This window comes from Spermophilus citellus (genome assembly GCF_964194105.1).
Source record: "Spermophilus citellus genome assembly, chromosome: 7".
NCBI classification, from domain to species: domain Eukaryota; kingdom Metazoa; phylum Chordata; class Mammalia; order Rodentia; family Sciuridae; genus Spermophilus; species Spermophilus citellus.
Window position 1 is genome coordinate 131,135,147 of NC_138188.1, and position 26,213 is coordinate 131,161,359.

A 26,213-nucleotide genomic window follows, 5' to 3' on the forward strand; every position below is an offset into this window, starting at 1 on the left:
CCAATATCCATACATTAAATTTATTAAGCTAATTAGCAAATATCTGAATTTGATAAGAATTAAAGAATGCTTAAGTGCTTGTAATGCCAGCCTCTAAAATATATATTTTCTTATAAAATTCTAGATGAAATCTTCTAATGGTCAAATAGAGATTTCTGTTTAAAAAGTAACAGCAGCTGGGTGTAATTTCAAGTTATACACTCATTATATATAATATACACTGAGTTAAGAGATTTTAAATTAAATTCTTATAATAATAGTTAAAATTAATAAAATTTTTGATTAGTAATAAAACAATCAGACATATTGGGGAAGAAAAGTACTGGAAGGTGTTTATTTTATGAGTAAAAAATGGAACAGTAGTTATAATAACATACTAGACAAGACAAAACTAAAACAACTTTTAAAATATATTTATTAGTCTCTCTGTGCATATAACTTAGGCTAAAAACGGATAACAATCTAAAAATAAATTTACAACATTCAATATGATCCAACCACTTTATGACATAGTTTTGACTTTCCACTTTTGTTGTGGCAGTAAGGCAATTGACTATTTTGAGAGGTTGTACAACCTTTCACCTCCTACCAACATTCCATGTATACTGTCTTCCATAAATTTAAGCCTCTACTTCTGAAAAGGAATATAGTTTACTCCCAAGACAGTGGTCACCTTCAAACTATTTTTTAAAGTTTAAAGTGTGTCATGTTTCAAATCAATGCTTCACTAAATATGGGTGCCCTTTTGCCTGCAGTCTCAAGGTTGCAGTTTGTAGCATTTGAAATTATTTTGCTGGAAGCAAGTTTATTCTTAATAATGTCCATTGCCTCTATTGTTTTTTTTTTTTGTTTGTGTACTTGTTTCCACCAAGAAAATGAGCATTATATATAGAGAAGAGGGATGTGAAGGAAAATAGTTTGTGTGAATACCTGTCTATTCAATTATGACAGAACAATCACTTTCTAAAGTAAGTACTTTTCTAAGGTACTGAAAATTTATGGAATATAGATATGGAAACTGTATGTAAATTAAATTTTATATTTATGAATTATTTTATAAAATTATGAAAAATGAGAAAAGATTTGTCTAAATGACTAAGCTCAGCCATCATGTAAATCACTGTCGTAAGACAAGCTTTATATTTCTATGACTGACAACTATAAGGTGACTAGAATCTAATAACACTCTTAGATCTTCATATTGTTTAAACTTAAGAAAAGATTAAAAGTTATATGTGATTTTTAATTAAAATTTGATGCAGAAAATTTATATTCATGTATTAATGAATTATCAAATATGTACAAAAATATGATCAAATTTCTAGGTAGAGTGCAAGATAGTACATTTTTCTTAAAATATTTTCATTATAACTTGCTTTCTGGAAAGAATTGTAGTGTATAGTTTTTTAAAGGTTTAAGTAAATATATGTTACCTCACACAACTAATAGGTTTAACTCTGCCTTTAATTATATAATTTGTGTAATAAATTTCTAGCTATAGTTTTTACTGTCATAAACATGAGAGTGTTTAGGAAAAAAATGCTATAGGTTGTCTACCATTATCTATTATCTACTTATCTGTATATATACTTATAAATAATATATCCCAGATATTTTATATGGTTTATATTTTAAATATACAGATGAGTAGAATCAAATAACATTACTTTACCTCATTATGGAGCTAAAATTGCCTTGGCAACCAAGATATCCAGGATGCAAATTATGGGAGTTACACTCTTTATTAAACAGACCATAAATTAAGCATACTTATAAAAGATCACATAATATTCAATACATTGATAATGATTTAAATATTTTTAAAAAATTAAAAAGAATAAACTTTGCATTGTATGTTATTAAATATTAAAATTATTATATGGGGACAGTCTTTTCTTTTTTTCTAATTTTAGTTTTTTCCCATTTAATATGATGTTGGCTTCAGATATATCACAAATAGTTTTATGATGTTGAGGTAAGTTCCTTCAATCCCTAGCTTCTTCAGTATTTTTAACATAAATGGATGTTGGATATTATCAAAGGCTTTTTCTGCATCTACTGAGATGATCATGTGTTTTTTGTCCTTAAATCTATATAAGTTGTGAATTACATTTATTCATTTATCTATTATGTATGTTGAACCTTCCATGCTTTGAATAAAACCTACTTGATCATAATTTATTATATTTTTTATTTATTTTTGAATGCAGTTTGATAATAATTTATTGAGGTTTTTTGCATTCATGTTGGTCAAGGATTGGTCTCTAGTTTTCTTTCCTTGATGTATCATTACCTGGTTTTGTTATCAGTTTTACACTGGTTTCACAAAATGTATTTGGGAGTGCTTTCTCTCACTTGAATTTTCATAGAATAATTTGAGGAAGACTGTGCTTTGTTCTTCTGTAACAATCTGGTAGAACTCACATTAGAATCTACTAGGTTCTGAGATTTCGTTTTTCATAAAGCTTTTAATTGCTGTTTTAATTTCATTACTTACTATTTGTCTGCTAAGGTTTTCTCTAAGTTCCTGATTCAATTTGCTCAGGTCATATGTGTAGAAATTTGTCAATGACTTTCAAATTTTCCCCTTTATTGGAGTATAAATTTTCAAAATAGGTCTAATAATCATCTGAATATCAATGGGGTTTATGGTGATATCTCCTTTTTATACTCTTGTTGATTTTCTTCTTCTTACTCTTCACTTTGGTTAGTTTGGCTACAGGTTTGAAAATTTTAATTATTTTTGAGGGGGTCCCAGAGATTGATCTCAGGGGCACCCAATCACTGAGCCACATCCCCAACCTTATTTTGTACTTTATTTTGAGACAGGGTCTCACTGACTTGCTTAGCCCCTTTCTTTTGCTGAGGTTGGCTTTAAACTCATGATTCTCCTGCCTCAGCCTCCCAGTCTCTAGGATTACAAGCATGCAACACCATGCCCAGTTTGAAATATTTATCTTTTGAAGAACAATCTCTTTATTTTATTGATCCTGTGTATTGTTTTGTTATTCTCAATTTTATTAATTTTATCCATGTTCTTATTTATTTTCTGTCTTCTATTTTTTGAGAGTTAGTTTGTACTTTGTTATGGCCTTGAGGTAGGACATAAGTTTATTTAATTGGGATCTCTATAATTTTTTAATGGAGACACTCAGCTCTAATTTTTTTTTCTCATAAAACTGCTTTCTACTGTTCCAGAGATTTTGGTATGTTATACCTTTATTCTTATTAATTTCTAAGACTTTCTTAATTTCTCTTATGATTTCTTTTTTGATGTCTTCTTCATTTAAGAGAGTATTGTTGATTTTGGTAGTATGGACATCATTATCCAAAGTACATGTATGAAAACATGAATTAGTGTGAACATACTTTACATTCAAACAGAGATATGAAAAATTCTTCTCCATATGTGTAATAAGAATTGTAATGCATTCCACTTTTGTGTATTTAAAAAATAAAATCAATTAAAAAAGAGTTTTGTTCAATCTTCTTGTATTTATGTGGTTTCTATTAATTTTCTTACTGTTTATTTCTAGTTTCATTCAATTATGTTCTTATGGGGTACAAAGAATTATGTTTGATTTTTTTGTTTTGTATTTGCTAAAATTTATTTTGTGGCTTATGATTTATTTTTAGTTTGGAAGAGGTTCTATGAGCAACTAAGAAGAAGGTAAATTTATCTGTTTTGTGTAGAATATTTTGTAGATATTTATTAGATAGTTCTTGACACATTAGTCAGAGCAATTAGGGAAGAAAATGAAATTAAAGGGATACAAATAGGAAAATAAATCAAACTATCTCTGTTTGTTGTTTGTTGATCCTATTTCTAGAAGACCCAAGAAACTCCACCAGAAGATTTTTAGAGCTTATAAATGAGCTTAGCAATGTAGTAGGATAGATGATCAACACCCATGAATCAAAGGATTTTCTATACTCCAAAATGATTCAGCCAAGGAAAAAATCAGGAAAGCTATCCCGTTTCTAATATCATCAAAAAATAAAATTAAATACTTGCAAGTTAATGTAACCAATGAGGAAAAAGAACTCTACAATGAAAATTATAGAACACTAAAGGAAAATACTGAAGAAGAATAGAAATTGGAAAGACATACAATGTTCTTAGATAGGAATGATAAATATTGTCAAATTATCCATAGTGCCAAAATCAATATATAGATTCAATGCAATACCCATAAAAATACCAATAATATTCTTTACAGAAAGAGAAAAAAACTCTTAAATTCATTTGAAAGAATAAGAGACCAGAACGGCCAAAGCAAAGCTAAGCAAGAAAAGTGAAGTAAGAGGTAGGAAACTGTATGATCTAAAGTTATACTACAGAGCTTTACAGCATACTGTATTACTCTACATCATGGTATTGGCATTAAATGTACAAGAAAACCGATGGAACAGGATAGAAGACACAAAGACAAATTCACATCCTTATAGTTCTCTGCTATTTGACAAAGGTGCCAAAAATATATTTTGGAGAAAAATCTTTTTAACAAATAGTACTGGGAAGATTGGACAGATATATGTAGAAAAAGGAAATTAGACCCCTCTTTCTCACCCTGCATAAAACTCAAATAGAAATCCATCTGGACTTAGGAATGAGACAAAAAGCCTTGCAATTGCTAAGAAAACATAGGGTTACATTTCATCATGTTGGTGTTGGCACTGACTTATTTGGAAAGACACCCAAAGCTCAATAAAGCAAACAATCAATAAGTGGGAAATCTTCAAACTAAAACGCTTATACACAGCAAAGAAAATGAGAAGAATGTAGAGGGAGCCTACAGAGTGGGAGAAAATCTTGGCTAGCTACTCCTGTTGATTGGGGATTAATATCTAGAATGTATCAAGAACTCAAAAAGTTAACTCCCAAAACCAAATAACCCAATCAATAAATAGACAAAGGAAAAAGAGAAATTTTTCAGTATATGAATCACAAATAGCCAAAAAGTATATGAAAAAAATATTCAACATCTCTATCACTCATGGAAATGAAAATCAAAAGTACACTAAGATTTCATCTCACACCAGTCAGAATGACAATGATAAAGAATACAACCAACAATAAATGCTGGCAATGTTGTGGAGAAAAAGATCCACTTGTATATCATTGATATGACTGCAGACTAGTAAAACTACTCTGAAAGCACTATGGAGATTTGTCAAAAAACTGTGAATGGAATCACTATATGAACCAGCTATCCCACTCCTTGGTATTGTCTCCAAAAATCTAAAACCAACATACTACCGCCCAATATAGCCACCTCAGCAAAATCCACAATAGCTAAACTATGGAATCATTAAAACTCAGATGCCCATCAATACATGAATGGATTAAGAGATTGTGATACACACACACTCACAGTGGAGTTCTTCTACAATGTAAAAAAGAGTGAAATTATGGCATTTGCTGATAAGTGGAGAATATCATGCTACGTGAAATAAGCCAAATTCAGAAACTCAAAAGTCAAATATTTTCTCTCATAGGTTGAAGCTACAAAAGTTAAGAAAAGGGAAATGGAAGGATATGACAATATAAAGCACAAATCAAATATAAATTAATAGATGAATGAAAGGAAGTCAGGTAAAATAGAAGAAGGAGAATGGGAGAAGGAATTGGGGAGGCAGGTAAAAGATTTCCACACATGTATGTTTGTTGGGATAACCTAACTTCTATGCATAACTATAAAGTTTTAATAAAAAACATTTTAAAAGATTCATGTTATTCATACCTCTTTAATTATATTTAAAATCACGAAAATAAAATGATTTATCAAAGGGTGAAAATAAAAAGCATTACTATGTTAAAAAATCCTAATAATGATCTGGAATAATCATAGGGGACTTTTTTTATATGTTCCTTTACATTGGCTTATTATGTTAGTATATTATTCTAGTGTCACATTCATACCCAGTGCAGTTTGAAAAGAATTCCTACATGCCATCTTCTTGATTATGAGAAAGTTACAAGAAAGCAGCAATTAGTATACAAATTTGCATTTCTTGAGATAGGGAAATGGAAAAATATTATATGAGAGTATTTCAGACAGCAGCATTGGTAAAACAGGCACACCAATAAGGATAATCACATGCAGGAAAAAAGTACAATAGACATATGCATTTATACACGTCTCTTAATTTCATTATTTCCATTATAGTCTAATATATTTATCATATTAGAACAATGGATTGATAATTTGATTGTATAGGTTGTTTTCTTTTGTCTATGTAAAATTCAACCCATTTTAAAGTTTATTTTTACAAGACTCAATTGAATTTATGTAATAAAATTTTTCAAAAAAAAAAGAAATTAGGAAAAAAGGAGGGATAGATGGAACTATGATCTATTCCCTACTCATCAGAAGATATTCAATTGCTCACACATAATTTTGAGTCATGTATTATGGGTTTAATTTAGGAGAATTAAAAAATAAGAAAATTCCACAAGAACATTAGAATATGTTATACTTCAGTAACTACATCACTTGTGAATAATGATAAACTGATTTCCCAGAAAAAGATGATACCTATACTGGCTCTTTAAAAGGCATTTTGTAGGTATCAATTTAGAGTAATAAATGACAAATTGATTACCTCAATATAGGATACTACTCATAGGCAGATGAGACATTTGTCTGTATATTCTCCATTATGTTGCCTGCTTTACAAATATAAACAAGCAACTTTTAAGAGTATTATTGTAAGACCCTGCTACTGATGAATAAAGAAAGACTTCATTTATCTAATCAATAAATGCCTTAAAGAGAGTGAGCACTTACTCACCAAAAAATCAGGCTGACAGCTATTACTGCTCCATCTGTTCCCTAGATCTCATCACTAAAGTCTAAAATATTGCTCTACTTTTGAAGCCATCCTTTCTTAACCCTTTGTTCACTCTTCAAACCACAGTGATCTGGATTTGTCTTAAATCCTCTGTAACTAGTGCCTCAAGATCATTTAAGTGCTCAAACACTGATCACCCAACTGACAAATTCAAATTATTTTTTTCTTCTTGTTAAAAAAAATAAGACACTTTGTTTTGTGAGAAATCTTAGGTTCATAGAAGTGTTGAACAGAAAATGCAGACAACTCCCATGTACCTGTCATCCCACACAGGCAATGATCTCCCCTAGTCTCAGTAATCCTCATCAGAGTGATGTATTCCTTACAATTGATGAACTTCATGGTTACATTGACAGACCATTATCACCCACATCCACTGTATGTTTTCAGAGTTCACTACTAATATTGAATATATTCCATACATTTTGGTAAAAGTGTATTTCTACATTGCAATTTTGGGGTGAACAGCTTCATTGTCCCCAAAATTCTGTGTGCTCCACCTATCCATGTTTTTCTCTCCCATAATCCCTAGCAACCACTAATTTTTCTTTTACCGCGTCCATAGTTTTACATTTTCCAGAATTTTGAATAGTTGAAATCTTACAGTACTATAGTTCTGTTAGTCAGTTTTCCATCACTGTAACAAGTACTGAGTTCATCAACATCTGAAGAGAAAAGATTTATTTTGGCTTTCAGTTGGCCCTGTTGCTTTGGGCCTGTGAAGAGGAAGCACACCAGGACAGGATTACATGGCAGAAAAAAACAGCTTGCATCTGGCCAGGGAGCAGAAATGAAGTGACAGTGAGTTTGTGTCTCACAACTTTTTCAAGAGCAAGCTCCCAATGACCTAAAGATCTCCTACTAAGTCTCACCTCTTCAAGATTCCACTGTCTCCAGGGGGGAACAAATCCTTTAACATGCGGAATTTTAGGGGTCCCTCAAAATGCAAACTATGACCATAGTCTTTAATGGTTGACATATTTCACTTAGTAATACACATTTGTAAGTTACTTAGTCTCATTGTTTTTTAAATTTGGCATTGTTGCTACTTCTTTTTATTTTAAGAAAAACTATTTTCTTAAAATGTTTCTAAAATACTATTCTTGGTCCTCAATTGAAGTTGATGTTTAATCTCTTTGATGGACAACATTACTTAATGTCAATCATTAAAGTGGATAGCATTCCCTCTTTGTATCTACTCAGTATGAGAAGTCCTATTGCTATGCAACATTTCAAGACCTCCTGAACTAATAATTTATTGCCACAGTCTGGCTGGGCACAAAATCATGAGCCACCCACAGCCTTGTAGATTCAAACAGCAATTCTTTATTCCCGAACTCTCACCGGCACTCTACATGCAAATTCTGGGGAAAATACACCCTCCAAATACACCCTCCTGCGTACCAAATACCCTCTGAATCTGGAGAGAACTCAACCAACGGGAACTCAAGGAGCAGGCGCCTGAGGCAACAGGATACGCCCTATTCCCAGCAGGATCCACCCTAAACCCAGATCCACCCTAAACCGGATCCCCCTTAATCCCTGAGCAAGGTCACCTTTCAAATCAAAACTCTCAAACATTCATGCAATGTCATTGCAAATGACCTGGGTCCAAGGCAAGCCCATTTCCACAATGGAGAGTCCTCCCTCTAAGCAACATTGGGTAGGCTGACAAGGAAATTGCCATGCATCATTCCTACTTGGCAATGGCTCTCAGCATTTATATTATAATAACCCAAGTATTAATGGTGATTTTGAAGTATCTCATTAAGACCCATTTATGTGTATGTCTTTACCTCTACATAACTCCAAAAATGACTAGAAGTAAACCCAATTTTGTATTTAGAATTGAATTTAACAGTTTGTTCTAATAACTTTAAAGTCTCCTCTGTACATTCTGACTGGTTGAATTATATTACCCTCTACCAAATCATAATTTACAAACCTACCATTGTTTCAAAGCATTGACATCAAAATTGACATCAGGAGTCTGAGGCAGGAGAATTGTGAGTTCAAAGCTACCCTCAGTAACTTAGTGAGGCCCTAAGAAACTCAGCGAGACCCTGTCTTTAAATAAAAGTCCCCTTCTCGGACTATACCCAAAAGACCTAAGAAGAGCATACTACAGGGACACAGCCGCATCAATGTTTATAGCAGCACAATTCACAATAGCTAGAATGTGGAACCAACCTAGATGCCCTTGAATAGAAGAATGGATTAAAAATGTGGCATTTATACACAATGGAATATTACTCAGCACTAAAAAATAAAAAAAATCATGGCATTTGCAGGCAAATGGATGGCATTAGAGCAGATTATGCTAAGTGAAGTTAGCCAATCCCTAAAAAACAAATGCCGAATTTCTTCTCTGATATAAGGGGCGTGACTCAAAATGGGATAGGGAGGAAGAGCATGAGAAGAAGACTACCACTAAATAGCGAAGAGAGGTGGGAGGGAAAAAGAGGGAGAAGGGGAGTTGCACGGAAGATGGAAGGAGAACCTCATTGTTATACAGAATACATATATGATGTTGTAATAAGAAAAAGAAAAAAAGTGTGTCACATTAGATTAGATAGAGAGAAAGGATGGGAGAGGAGGGGAGGAGTAGGAGGGATAGGAAGGACAGCAGAATAGAATAGACAATATGATCGATGTATGTACATTCCATATATGTATTATATATCAAAATGCATTCTACTGTCATGTATGACTAAAAAATAAATAAATAAGAATTAAAGGCTGCAAAAAAAAAAAATGGGCTGAGAACATGGTTAAGTACCCATACCAAAAAGAGAGAGAGAGAGAGAGAGAGAGAGAGAGAGAGATGACGTTAATGCACGAACATTTAATGTAGAAGAAAGTTATCATCCAACAACGAAATATCCTTTTAAAAATGTATAACTATCAGCCATTTACTACTATAATATTCATGAGTATATTTGATATAAACATAGACTATATATAATAAACTCAAATAAAACTACAATTTAGAGAGTTAAAATGGAGCTTTAAGTATTATATTTGAAATATATGAAACCATAGATTTTAGGTAAAAAACATTTCATAACACAAAATTGACTAGTATTGGGTGAAAAACCAGGGACATTAACTTTTGAACAAACTATTTTCTTCTCATCTAAGACAGAGAGAATTAAGAAATATGTCCATTGATTTAATGGTTAGGATAATATATATACACACACACACACACACACACAGAGGTGACTACTGCTGTAAAAAGACACTCGTGTGCCCCTGAAAAGTCATACATTTTGACAACCTTGACATTTCCTATTGTGGGAACTGAATTTGTTTAGACAATTTTAAATACTCAGTGTCAGTTTAAGTCTACTTACATGTCTTAAAACTGACTTTAAATCAAATGGTAGAAAAGACAATCCCTGAAAAATGATATATAACATCTATGCAGATGTTATATCACACTGATGCATACTAAGAAAGCAACAGATTAAAAAAATAATCAAGGGCTGTAAGGGTCAGGCGAAACGTTGGAGAAAGAGACCACGAGACTAGCTTCATGCAATGGCAAGGGGGATTTATTGGATCCATTCCAGCGCGCTGGGACTCCGTGCTCACTCAAGAAGGGAGAGCAGCCCAGAGCCCAGAGCAGAGGTCAAGCAGAGCTTAAGTACACTTTTTGGAGAGGGTGGGGGGCTTTGCATACATCAGAACAAATCATCATGAGGCGCGGGAAAATTGAACAACAACTCTGATACATGATTAGTCCATTCATTGGCGGGAACAGGCTGGGCAGGGGTAATTGGTCACTTCTAAACTGGGTACACATTCAAACTGATTGGTTCGGGCCCTGTGACGAACTGCACAGGGCCCTAGGCTGAATGGCCAGTAGGGCGTTGTCTTAACTATCTCAGGAATCTGGGTGTAACAGAGGAACTTAATAGTACCTAATCTTTTACATTTCAATTCAAGGTTTCCAGCTTAGAAACTTTACCCTTTCATTCCCCACTCCTTTTTCTGACTACTTTTAATCTTAAAAGTAATGAATCATAATTATTGGGGAGTCTCATTTTTCATCTCTGTCGGTGGAGCATATTGCCTTCTGATTACCATGGGTTGTCCTGTGTTTCCTGGAATCATTTTTAGCATGGCCTCCATTTTAGATTTCACTCGGTATTAGACCCCGATTTATCTAACTACACTGACTACCTAACTTTAAATCTGGCTTCATTCTCCCCTCTAATTTGGGAACTCCTTACTGCTGTGAGGAAGGGGGATGAAGAGGATCTCTCTGGCTTCTTCAGGCTGAAAAGGGACGGTGTGGGGCAAGCAGTTTGGAGTCCCCCTTAAAAATATCGGGTCTATGGAGTGGTCCATGCTAAAAGTCCAATTGAGAAGTAATAGGCTGGAGGGCCATTCGAGTGGTAGGTGGTCTATAAGAGAAACAAGAATTCATTAGTACTGGAACCAGATTGATGCAGCAAGAAATGCCACAGCACAGAAATATGCCAATGAGTATAATGGCCAAGACAAAGATTAACAATGTTTTCCAATAAGGCAGTACCAGGAACTAGGAGCTAAGATATTGTTTTCATAACAAAGTTGCTGAGGACATGGCTTCCATCTGAGCATGTAAATCTTTAAGGATATTTTGTCACATTGTCAGAAATGCCAGGGATGTAAACACAACAACTAACATTTAGGGTTACAGATGTCTTTTCCTTTAAGATATAGTCTAATAATTTAATGCCATCTGATCCTGCAAAATCCTTTTACTAGTATGACCTCTGTGTCTAATAGAGAAATCTTTAATTCTGCTACTCAGGGCTGGATAACCATACTAGCAAACATCAAGTCTACCTGCGTTGGTTAGAAATAAAGGCCTTAGACTAAAACTACTCTAGCAGTCCCTTTGACAGTTATCAGGCATTTCTGTCTAAGAATCTCTTTTGTAGCCTCCAGTCTACTTATTTATGGAAGTTACATTTAACTATTATTATCATTTAAGATGTCCAGGAACAGCCGTGCTTTGGCTTTGACTGTCTTTGCTAAGTGTTTAAGATGAAGCAAGTCAAACTGACTTCTGTTTCTACCTATTGTTAACAGTCAGCTGAGTCTCTGGGAAGTCCTCGGGAACTTCACAGCAGCTTAGTGCCATTTGCGCTAGGATGGGTCCAGGCCTTGCTTGACCATACGGCTTACCTCAGAAGCATCAGGGATATCTCCCTTTTCTGATGACCCTCCTCTTCACAGCAAATGCACTGATTGGCCTTCTGTCCTCCACTGGTCTCATTAATCTCCCTGCTCGGGAAGTTATGTGGCCTAGAGTTGCAGAGCCCTTTGAAAAAGTTCCCTATTCCCTGATTCAGACTGACTCAGAGGGCAAGAGCCAAATTTTTAATTTTAAAACTTAATCTTAAACATCCAGCAAAATAAGTTAACAGCCTTATATTAAGGGTACTGGGCTTTAATGTCTATCTCTCTATCCTGTAGGTGGCAACTCCCTATAACTCATTATCTTAAATTAACCCAGGTTGTGAGTTCTTAGAGCAGTACCTCTTTAAAACATTAACAGGCAATCCTTAGTCCATCTAAAAGCAAACTACAAAACAAAACTAACTAGGGTAAAAACATATTTAGTCTATGTAATAGCTACCTAGAATTTTGGCAGAGTACATCCCCTGTTTGATATCCTGGCAATCGTGACAAAAACCAACTTTTGGGCACAACTTTAAATGCACTAAAATCTGGCCTACTTCTTTCATAGTCACTTTCACATGCAGTAAGTTGGGACATAGAGCCTTATCTCAAGTAAGGCGGGGCTCTTCATAAGTCTTAAATCATTTTACAAAACTTACATAAATTGTTGCTCAAGTTCACATGAATATTAGCTAACACAACATAATATCACATCTAAAACAAGAATTAAAGGCTGAATGCTTTTAACCTTTTGGAGAAAAGTAGCAAAGTACTTTTGTTTTGCAATAAAACCTTTACATAGATTAGGGTCTCATTAACTTAAAAATACATTTAAATTGTATCTCAGTGTAAAAAGTAACATGGAACTTTACATAACTTATTGATAATAAGTACAGTTATAGAACACAAGTGATATAAATAAATTTCCAACATGTTTTTCTTTTAAGCCTAAAATTACCATACACTTTTAGAATACCAGCTTGATATAATGCTCTTTCTAAAGCTTCTACCTTACAGACTTGTATACCTGGAAGATATGAACACATTAATGGCACCAATTACATTGATGTTTTTATATTAACCAAGTTTAGCTTTTAAAGAAATAACATAGCACAATTCCCTAAAACGACAGCACTTGTTTAACCAGCTGCTTAATTTCTTTAAGATTACTTGCTCAAAAACTTATGTATAACCAACTTGCACAGACCTTTTTTATCATTTACTTAAACCCTCTTAATTAGACTCTCTTATCCAGAAACACATTTTCCTTCTATTAAATCCATACCTAGAACCTTCTAGTTTCTCTTTTCTATCTGTTAACCCCCTTCTGTTCACATCTTGAAACAATACTTGTAAACTTTTTAATTTAAGCAGAGTTAACATTTTATTAGGGCCTTTTTGAACACCTAGAAAAACTTATAAGCTTAATTTAAGACCTCCTTTTTTATCTATTTACCAAATTTAAATTGAACCATTTGAATCACGTGAATCAAAGATATTTGGATCCATTTTTAATTTTTTATGAGCGCTCCTCATCTGTTAATTGTCATATCACTGCAGGATATATGGACATACACACATACAGACATACCGACATACAACACATAACAAGAGTGTGCACACATAACAATAATAAAGGCCTCGTAGTTTTTCGCAGATGAAATCTCCATTGCAATGTTTTAAAAAAAAAAAAAACTCCAGTTGATCAAAAAATAGAACTTATCAGAAAAACATTAACTTGTCTGTAGGATAAAAATCATGAGCTCAAAAAAAACATAGAATCTAAGAAAAGGCAAAAGTCCTTTAATCTAGTTTGAGTTCCCATAAAAAGATACCTTTACCTTTTTTTTTTCCTTGGGCCTGAGTTCCAAGCTGCTTCTGTTTGCATATCAGCTTAAGCCCTGGCTAAGGTCTGGAAGGAGCAGGGGAAAACTGCTATTTTGAACAGATACTTTAGGCCTAAGGCATTTTAGCCATAAGTCATATTTCCAGGTTTGGATGTTGAAAATTATGATACAAATTTAAGAAGCAATTCCCAAAATTTTATCTTTTTACACTAGAAAAACTTGCTCACATAAAACTGGAAATAGGATCTCTACCATCAGAAGAAATTTCTTTAGGACCTCTAAGCCACTTTCCTTGTTCTGAAGTTCCTAAAGTAGCATTAAGTTACATTAAATTTGCCTAAAAAATTTTAGAAAGAACCACACACTACCATGCATATCTGAAATTAGGCTTTGAAAATTCCCAAGACTGTTACTAATTAATGTCATTTCAATAAGCTAGACCAACGTTTTAATTCAACACTTTTTTCCTAAATCTTACACACAGAGAAACAGATACCAAATCATAATTTACTATCCTTGCCCAAATCAATGCACTGTATACCTAGTGAAATCTCCTTAGACTACCCAGTTCAAAATTGAAACTCTTTAGAAGTATCTGAAATCAAACTAAACAATTGCTTAAACCCAACTTTTAACTGCAAGACAGTGCAATGCTTTAGAAACCCATTCAGATACCAGATTGTTACAATAAAGAAATTATTTTTTTAGACACACATTTAACCTAGTTTATCTTTAAGAAACAATCAGACAACCAGATAAGAATATATCCCTCCAAGTTTTGAACTTTCATTTAATTATGACTCCCATCAGTGGCACCATAGACTTTCCCACGAGTGGACCAGATATTTTCACGTAGGGGCAACTATAAGTATAAAATCAAGGGTCTCAGTGTGACTGGCTTTACTGCATTCAGTGTCCCTTCTTTTTAAGTAAACAAAGGTGGCGTAATCCTTAAGATGCAGATAAGGACCCAGGGAACTCCCCAGAGCTAAATAGCTCTGGCAGCTGCTGGGAGTCCCTTAATCTTATCTTTCACCCACAGGATCAGCTCCTCCAGTTTGGTTTGACCTTAGGCACTAGGCTTTTTTTTTTCCTAACTTTTTAGTAGCCAGCTCCCAAAAAGCCCATCCTCTGCTTACAGTTATTTCGAGTGCTAGGCTTCCCCAATAAAACATCTCTAAAGCCAATTAACACCAATTTAATAATGAGGACAGGGCTTTGAGAAAAGTCAAAGCGAGATGTCAAAGTTGTTAAATCTCCAGCAAGCATCTCTATTTGCACTCAAGCTGATTACGGGAGGGAGAGAAAACATCGCTTTCCTAGTCTCAGTATTAACCTTAGATGGAATTTATCATCCGGCCTTGGGCAAGCAGCCCGACTCTAGGAAGACCTGTTCGCTTCTTTTGCCCCGGGATTTGGTGATCACTGCAGCCAGGGAGGGCTGTAAACTCGGGGGGTTTGGGGACCCGGTCCCTTTACCCCCACAAGGGAGGGAGAGGGCCGGGTGCCCCCGAGCCGCTTTTTTTCTGCTCGCCAGCTGGACGGAGGGGGGGAACGCAGTCCCCTGCGGGCTCCTACTCCAACCCCACCCGCCCCACTGTGGTGGAAATACGCCCGGTGGCAGCCGGTTGCCAGCAGAGGAGGGGGAGGAGGGGCGGTCCCCCGCCGACCTCATCCCCATTCCGTCTGCCCTTCCACCGCGCCCGCTGGAGCACCCCTCTCCCCTCCCGGGAGGGGAGACGGCCAGGGGGCGGAGAGGATAGGTGGGACAGGGACAGGACAGATCCGCCATACTGCCGGACATACCCAGCGGACTACGTGGACCCCACCCATGCAGGAAGAGATTCCCAGAGGTCCTGAAAGGTTAGATCACCATGATCTGGATGGCCATGTGGCCCCGGCTGAAATGGGAGGGACTCTCCTGGGGGCCATTCAACTCCGAGGGTGGGCCACTCTGAAGCGCAGGGAGACAACACAAACGTGACGCAAACGTGGACACACAGTAAACGTTTAACACAAATTCAGAAGCAAAAATTAAAGACAGACAGTGAATTCAACAGAAAGAGTTGCCGGCAAAACCAGACGGGTTGGCAGTAAAATACACCGACGAGGGTTTATCCGCCCCTCTACCTGATGGGGAGCACCTCCGTCCCCCCGAGTCCCCCAAAGCGTCCCTTGGGGGCGTGGCTGTGACTCCTGAGGCACGTCTGCCAGTCACCGCCAGGGGGAGCTTACGCTCTCCACTGACAGCCACACACACACACACTGCCAACCCCACCCGAGGCTCTGAGAGATTATGCCCTTTGGGGACTTACGCCCACCATTGAGCCGCCAGAGACCAAACCTGAGCGATCGCACCTGAGCCAAACCTGAGCGATCGCACCTGAGCAATTTCGAAAGAAGAACAAGGGGGAGAGAAGGAGAAGAAGGACAGGGGAGAGAGAGAGAAAGAGAGAGAGAGAGAGAAAGGCACCTTACTTACCCCCGAAGCAGTTCGTAGGTCTCCCTGTCCGGCGATGCGCAGTTCCCGGCCAACGCACCAAATGTAAGGGTCAGGCAAAACGTTGGAGAAAGAGACCACGAGACTAGCTTCATGCAATGGCAAGGGGGATTTATTGGATCCATTCCAGCGCGCTGGGACTCCGTGCTCACTCAAGAAGGGAGAGCAGCCCAGAGCCCAGAGCAGAGGTCAAGCAGAGCTTAAGTACACTTTTTGGAGAGGGTGGGGGGCTTTGCATACATCAGAACAAATCATCATGAGGCGCGGGAAAATTGAACAACAACTCTGATACATGATTAGTCCATTCATTGGCGGGAACAGGCTGGGCAGGGGTAATTGGTCACTTCTAAACTGGGTACACATTCAAACTGATTGGTTCGGGCCCTGTGACGAACTGCACAGGGCCCTAGGCTGAATGGCCAGTAGGGCGTTGTCTTAACTATCTCAGGAATCTGGGTGTAACAGAGGAACTTAATAGTACCTAATCTTTTACATTTCAATTCAAGGTTTCCAGCTTAGAAACTTTACCCTTTCAGGGCATGAGGACCCATGATATACATTGCACAGATAGGTGTTAAAAAAATGGATTTGTGAGAAGTTGGTGAATAGTGAGTAATCTCCCTTTCTCCTGGTTATATCACAAGTTTTCCCCTAGCCAAATTACCAAAGTTTCAAGATAATAGCAGATTAGAGTAACCTCAGTTATTTGAGCCATAGAACTGAATTATTTGAGCAATAAAACTGGCAGTGATTTTATTTATTTATTTATTTATTTATTTATTTATTTATTTATTTATTTATTTTGTATTTCAATTTTCCTAAATATCTCTATCCAATCCATCCAGCTTGATCAAGTCTACCTTCATTGAACTCAAAAACAGGCTCACTTCTTATCAGCTTCACTTCTACCTTCTAGTTCAAACCACCTTAATTCCTCTGAGCTGCGGCAATTGCTTCTCAATAAGCATCCCTGTTGCCCTTTATGATTCATTCACATAGCATCCTGTGTGATCTCAAATCAATTTGTGACTGTCTGTTCATGGCTTCTAGTAAGTGCCCATGAATCATAATGGGTCCAATTATTTAAGACATATATAAGAATTATATTTAATGAACTCCAAATTCCTCATCATAGTTTGTAAGACCATACTTGATATGGTCCCTCACAACCTGTCAAATCTTACTTTCTATCATGTTCTTTATTTGTCCCTTGCTCAGAATATGTGAGAATCAAGATTCTGGGCATGTTTTAGCTGGATGATCTGCTTAGATCTCAGAAGGCTGCATCCAGGTGTCAGCTGGGCTGCATTTCATATAGAAATGAGAATTCGTGAGTTGGATGATAGAAGTAGATATGTGGCAAGGAGCAGTAGGTAGTTTGTACAATCTAAATGTAGCTTTCAACTTCAATGCAGCAAAAATTTAATTCTGCAAACAACCTGAATGAGCTTGCAAATGATTCTTCCAAATTTGAACCTCCAGATGAGAATGTAATATTGCCACCATATTGACCATAGCCTCATAAAACCCTGACATAAGGGCCTGGCTAAGTAATGCTTAAAACACTTACTAGTGATGGGATACACTAAACACACTAAACATGTTTTTGTAAGCTGCAAACTGTGTGATAATTTAGTATAAAGCAATAGAAAATTACTGTAAACTGTGTTACTGCTTTTGTCTTTCTTTTTTGAACTTTACTTCTTTTATTTCTTTATTTTTCTATTCATCCTTCCTAAAAAAATATTACTAAATGTCCTTTACATATTAGTTAATATTTTAGGTCATGGTTGTGTACAGTATTGGAGCAAATATTGGACACATTTTCACAAATTCAGACTCAGTATATCTACTTACACTTCAATTATTTATATAAATGATTTAAGGAAATGTATGTTTATATATCACTGAATAATTATAAAGAAAATAATGGATAAAAAGAAGATATTATGGTTATTAACTCAGTTAAATAAATATATTAAAAATTTTTCATATTTATCAATTTGAAATTCTGCAAATACATAGGTTTTTAAGTTTCCAAGTCTTTAGAAAATTATATCTTTATTCTTTAATAATGTTTTTGTGAAATTTAAAACTTAAGTTGCTGTTTCTCTTTTGTATGGTACAGAATCTCATACATCTTGGTTTAAGAAATGGTACATTTTTGTGCTACGCAGTCTTAAAACAGAAGTTGAATGATTTTTAAATTATGAATTAAAACTGTTTTACGTAAATTAAAACATAAGAATTCTTTCAGGTGATTATTAATTCTTGTATTCTTAAATGTGTTTAAGGTATGCTGATGTTGGATAATTCACACAAACAACATGGAATATTGAAAATATAAGGGGATATCAAATGGTTTATATTCCCTTTCAGAACTTGACACCTATTAGCACTAGAGCTTAAGGCAAGTAATTTTAGACTCTTTTTTTTTTAATCTGTAAGTTTCTGTATAAATGCATAATAGAAGCAGAACTATACTGAAAAGAAGATGCTATGTACAGATCAGAATTTTATTCAACTATAATAAGTAACACTGATCTATCTTCTTAGAAGTAAGACACTTCATTTAAGTCTTACTCTGGCTGCTAAATAAATGTCAACAGAAATACAATTGAGAAATATTTGAAGTCTGGTTAATAATGTACATCACTGAATCTATAAAAAAGGAAGAGACTGTTATTTTAATTAATTTGACAACCAATTGCTCAGCATAGAATGCTGGATTGACAAAGAGAATTGGGCTATTCAAATTGGAAGAGTAAACTCTTAAGAGATAACAAATCTGAGGTCTGATAGGGTTACCAGAAAAACAAGTATGGAAATCCTCAAAGCTACTGGCAATTTCTGTGATTTTTCTGGTTGTAAAACTCTAGCTGATGACTACAAATCAATTACAGTTAACTTATTTTTCCCCACTGTTCAAAGATTGAACTTGAACAGCAAGGGGCTTGTTTCTATGAACAGAGGGTATCACAAACAATTGAGAAAGTTACTTTCTCAGTAGGGAGCATTGGCAATTGAAATAGTACAGGGGGAAAAAAACTGGGAAAAATTCTGGACAGTTTATTTCAACAAATATCCAATCACTTGCTTTGCAATATTTGTAGATGAAATATCATTAAAAAATCAATCTCAAATCCCAGATTTCTGATATCTATGTAACTTTACATATTTCATTAAATATCTAATCATTTAAACATTTGTTACTATTAGAATATCTTGTTTGGAATATCTTGTTATGAAATAATATGGTCCTGGTGCATTTAGAATTTTTAAAAAGAGTACATAGGGTATTGAATAACTCATTATTAAAATGGAAAATGTTGGGATGCATTTTACTTATTCCTATGTTATTCCATAACTTTTTAAAATAAAACATACAAAATTCTGAGATCTAAGTTCAAATCACATGCATCTATATAGTGAAGTTTAAAGGAAAAATAAATTTAAGTTAATAAAATATAGGTTTGAATAACCACTATTCTTTTTGTTTGAACTTTGGTTTTGAGATGGTTCTATTTCATTTTCTAATTTCAGTTGTCTGTAATATAAAAATGATGACAATTATTGTCCAATGTAATTATAATTTTGCAATGAAATAATGATAGTGTAAGATTGTTATTCACCAGAAATTATATTGTTAATATTAATTTTAAAGGTCTTTAATCATTGAATAAAATTTTATAGGTGACATATATGTAATTTCTTTTCTGTTTAAGATAACTTATAATTGATATTTTCAAATCCTTGGCTCCTTTAGAGTATGTTTTTGTCATCATTGCATTAGTCATTATACCATATCATAATAATCAGTATTTAGGAAAAAGAGAGACAGTCTAAAAGTCATTTATATATAACTTTGGCAATACTAGTCATAAGAATTCATGTGAGTTTTGAGAATAGGAAAAGACCTTCAAAGATTCTTCATTTATATTAATTACTTACATAACACCTATTTTCTCCTATGATGAGAAATGATTTTTTTCTCTTATCATCATACTAGTTTACAAATTACAATCTTAAAAACTCTTCTAAGAAAATGGATGAAAATGATATTATATTTTAAAATATATTTGATATGCAATTGGAAAAGCATAAAATCACATTTGTGATTACTGTTTGCTGTCCAAAACATAATTTTGCCATAGATAGTAGTTTCAGGGAATAAATGAAAGGGCCTATTGAGCAATTTTTTTACACATTGGCTTTTATTAAACAACTTTTAGATATTTAATTATTTAATTGTATCTAGATACATTTTGTTATTGTTTGCATTTTAATGATATGGAATATAAGTAAGCTTCAAACATATATATTTTCTATGCAACTTAGGTATCCTTAGAAGAAGTGGGTAGTAATATAAGTAAGTTTTGTGATTAAAAGTAAAAAGATAAAAATAAGTTTCTTTCAAATACTATTACTCATCTACTAGTCATATCTCAATGCTTCAAGTGAAAATTTTTAGTAAATAATTGATTCAGTATCACTATAGTAAAATGAACTTATAATACGCAATTTGAAGGGTTTATTTCAAAGCACAAAGTTATTGCTCAGAGAATTTACAAATCTAAATAGTTATGTTAATAGACTGAGTATACATCTGTCTTCAATCCTTATCCCTGTTACCTTCACATTCAAATAAAATTTCCATTCTGAGTAGGTAACACCATAATGTATAATTGACTGTCATATATACTATAAAAATTTAAAATAGTCTATTTATAAAAATACATTAAAAGCTGAGCCCAGTGGTGCATGACTGTAATCCCAGAGGTTGGGAAGAGGATAGTGAGCTCAATCCCAGCTTTAGCAAAAGCAAGGAACTCAGTGAAACCTTGTCTCTAAATAAAAAGTACAAAATCAGGCTGGGGATGTGGCTCAGTGGCCAAATACTCCAGAGTTCAATTCTCCATATACCCTTGCCAACAAAAGAATACATTTATATTTTAATTATTCATCATTTGTAAGTTTGGGGAATACAGATATAAATATAGATGATAGAATATTGATAAAATAGAGATAGAAATGGGTCCTTCAATTCACAATAGCTAAACTGTGGAACCAACATAGATGACCTTCAATAGATTAATGGATAAAAAAAATGTGGCATATATACACAATGGAATATTACTCAGCAATAAAAGAGAATAAAATCATGGCATTTGCAGGTAAATGGATGGAGTTAGAGAAGATTGTGCTAAGTGAAGTTAAACAATCCCCCCCAAAAAACAAATGCCGAATGTTTTCTCTGTTATAAAGAGGCTGCATAGTGGGGTAGGGAGGGGAGCAAGGGAGGAATACACAAACTCTAGATAGGGCAGAAGGATGGGGAAAATAGGGGACTTGGAGTTAGAAATGATGGTGGAATGTTATGGACATTATTATCTAAAGTACATGTATGGACACAAAAATTAGTGAGAATATACTTTGTATAAAACCAGAAATATAAAAAGTGTGCTCTATATGTGTAATATGAATTTAATACATTTCTCTGTCATATATAAATTAGTTAATTAAAATAAATAAATAATTTTTTTAAAAAAGAAAAATAAATGGCTCCTGTCTCAGATATTTCCTGAAATGTCAACAAATTTTAACCAAAGAATACAGCCAGGTTAACCTCTGACTTATCATAGGGAAAACTAAAACAGATAGCTGAATATTTAGGTTGTTGATATTCTACAAATGTAATCTGTGTATGATATGTATTATGGGTATAACAATTTTATAAGATCTTTTACTGAATGCAATTCTCCTGTAACATGATAACATGTGACTGATATTTATGTGATTAATAAAATCAGACTTAACTCATAATACAGTATTCCAGGTTAATTATGAAAGAAACTTATTACCTTATAAATAGCTTTATTGATTTTTATTATAATAATTATTAACATCATTTTTGAAAAATCTTATTAGTATCTTCAAATATATTAGTGATTAATTTTATACTTAGATTATTGTCACTTAATATAACAGTAGAAAGTTTCCTAAGATTTTATTAATTAATGCAGAAAATTATCTGCACCTGCAAGACTTATTCAACATGCACGACAGGTGGTATTAAACAATCTGGACCCTGGTATTTTGATAACTAGAAATGATATGAACAATGGGCAGTGTTCTGTTTGAATGTCAAGGGTGAAGATGGTTAATTAAGCTGTTCAGATGTCCACAAAGCAGATGAAGTGAAACACAAATGAATAGAAGCAAACAATAAAAAATATCACAGGAAGCAGTTCATGTGGCTACTATTCATAAATGCAGGCCAAGGATAATATTTATCTATTATTTCTTTGAAAAATTATGTTAAAAAATGACACCATAAAAAGGTTAATAAAACATCCACCTGTTAATTAAATCTAAAATAAAATCCTTGAGATATACTTAGTAATATTTTTAAATAGATAAGAAATATGCGATAATAATGTTTAAGATAAAAGTAGAACATTAGAAACTCATTTTCTAATTCAGAAATCCTTTCTTGTAATTATTATATGGCATGTATACTTAAGTATCATTTCCAAAGGAAGGAATTTAGAAACTAAAATATAGAAAATGAGCTTTATACAAAGTATTTTATTAAAAAGTACATCAATAATAGAAATCTATATGTGTTTAGAATTTGGGGCAAAAGAATTTCTAGAATATGGTGTTAACAATAGTAGTATGAAGTATTTGAAATTAATGTAATCTTTTCTAATAGCTCTGTGATGAACTGTTGTAAAGACAGTCTATAAAAATGAAAATCAGACATAAAGAAAGAAGAAAAAATTCATAAAAATCACAGCTAGTTATATGAGAAACCAAGAAAACAACAGCAGAAATTTATCCAATTAGCTACTAAAATCTAGGCACTAGGATTAGGGACAAAAATATGAGTAAGATATAAGGGAAGCCTCAAGGATTACTCTAGCTAATGCAAAGTGTTTATAACAAGGTATTATAAAATTATATAGGAATGGATTTCCATTTCTGGGGAGAGGGTGGTTGATTTTTTTCTCTACTTTTCACAATTTGTATGGCAAAAAAAATCTAAACATATATGTGGACAGGCATACACCAAAAACTTTGAATGGTCAACAGAAGAGGATAGAATAATTAATAAATACTGACTCCAAGATATAACAAAAATTGTTTGAGGGTTTCTAAGTTTTCTATTTGCCATTCTATTCCAGAATAGGTTCTGGAATAGTCAGCAACATAAAATGGGCACAGATAAAAAAATCCTAACAAAAGCCTTCTCTGTTTAACCATAGTACCAAGAAAGACACACAACATTTAGAAAATAATCTATGTATTACACTCAAAGAGCAAAGAAATACCTGGAGCCTCAATTCTACCACAGCTTGAAAAACTATATAAACCCAGACAGTTTACAAGGAGGAGAGGTGAGAAAAAGCTTAACACCATGTGTTTTAGTCAGGGTTCTCTAGAAGAACAGAACCAACAGGGTATGTATATGTGTGATTTATTGGGAAATTTATTAAGGTGGCTTACATGAGAGACTGGATAGTCCCACAGTAGCTATCTGCAGCTGGAGAATTGAAGGAATCTGTAGTTGTAGTTGCTCACTCCAAGAAGCTGCACCTGCAAAAAAAAGAGGGACAAGTGATGACACCCCAGTGCAGGACTGAAGTCCTGGAAGCTCCTTGTAGAATCACTGATCAGAGTTTACTGTGCAAGAGTAAAGGAGCTGGAGTTCCATGTCCTCAGGCAATGGGACAATAATAGCAGCCAGTTAAGCATTCACTCAAGAATTCACTTTACATCTACAAGACTTTCTCCTTTTTTTTCCATCCTTTTAGATTTTTTTCCAGCCTTTTGGATTCTGGCCCTTTGTTTTGCTGTCCCACATGGCAATCATCTCTGGAAAAACTCTCATGGATACAGCCAGAAGTTTCTAAATCCTAGGCATAAATTAATCCAATTTGACAATCCAGATTAACCATCATACCATGTAAACATTCACAGATGGAAATTGGGAGTGTCTATGGAAGCCAGATATATTAGATCCTAGAACAAACAAACAAAAAACTTTTTTTTTTAAAGAGAGAGTAGAGAGAGAGAGAGAGAGAATTTTTTAATATTTATTTATTTATTTATTTATTTATTTATTTATTTATTTATTTATTTATTTATTTTTAGTTTTCGGTGGACACAACATCTTTGTTTGTATGTGGTGCTAAGGATGGAACACCGGGCCGCACCCATGCCAGGCGAGCGCTACTGCTTGAGCCACATCCCCAGCCCACAAAAAACTTTTTAGGAAAAAAATTATATGATAAAAAAGGGATAAATCCATCAAACATTTCTGAATGTTAATGTACCAAACTATCTACTAAATGTGTGAAGCAAAAACTAATACAATTAAAAGAAGAAAAGAATTTTTTTCAACTATCACTTTAAAATTCTCACTTTTCATTTTGATTTTTTTGTAACAGCATACATGAATTAATAAATGTTATAACAATATCAAAATGAAAAGTGAGAATTTTAAAGTGATAGTTGTGAAAATGATTATTTTCAATGTTGTCTATTTATAATTAGTGTTACTACATTTTTTTAAAAAAATTGTTTATTTTTTAATATGAGAATTGTTACCCAGAGCTCATGAATAGATTTGAAAGGCAAGATTGAACCTGACTTAAACCTACTAGTTTCACAGGACATCTCATTATAATTTAGGATATCAGCACAAGGAATAGGATATATAAATATTTTGGATATAATAAAAATAACTGTAGCATTGGTTCATCTTTTAATAGACTTAATAGAATTTAATAAAATTCTGTTTAAAACTTAACATGCTCATTTATTTTAAATTTTAGCTTTTATTATGTGGGTCACTTTCTTGCAGTGGTCTTAATTTAGATTTTCTTAATGGTGAAGAAGCACTTTTTCTATATGCTTATTGGCCATTCATATAGTTTCTTTACTCACATATTTTGCCCAATTATTATTAGCATGCTTTCTCCCTAATATTGGACTGAGTTATGGTTTAGGTACAAGTTTATTTAGAAACATGCAGAAACACGTATTCTGTCACGATGTCTATATCATACATAGTTTTAACAATTCACTTTGAAATGTTCAGGGCCAGATGTGTTTCAGATTTAGGTTTTTGCTGGGTTTTAGAATACTTTCCTATTCATGAGATATCTTGGGGATGGGGCTCATGTTCAAACATGAAATTTATTTCTGTTCCATATGTACCTTATACAAACAACTTGAAGATCATTTTAATAAGTTTGTGCAGGAATCAGTTTGTGAAAATTAGAGGTGACATTTTCTCATGCACCCATGTGGACAACCTTTGGTGTTTGTTATCACAACCATTCCTGACTCTGAATTTATCTGCTACGAATAGGCAATCATTTTCTTATATTTATTCACTCAAAAATATTTAATAATAAATATTATATACCATTAATACAGTGCCAAAATAATGTGTTCAGGGAAAATAGGCAGAAAATTGGAGTAGCCTCACCTATATCAGCTGCTAAACATCAGTAATGACAAACAAGGGGAAGTTTTCAGTTTCCATCAATGATGCTACATTTTTATGAAAATAATACTGTGCTCTGTATTTTATTGTTTTTAGATAAGAAAAGACATCAGATACAGTTGAAGGACCTGGAATTGGGTCCTCTAGGGATTAAAAGGCATTCCTATAGATGACTTTTCAAAATGTTTTCTCTCCTTATCAGCCTGATTAATAAGGTTTTGGGTTTTAGACATGGTTTCTTCTTCTGTTTAGAATGTATATGGTTTTAGTCTTACTGTAAGTCTGTAAAGGAGCACCTGTGCAGGGTGACTTGAGG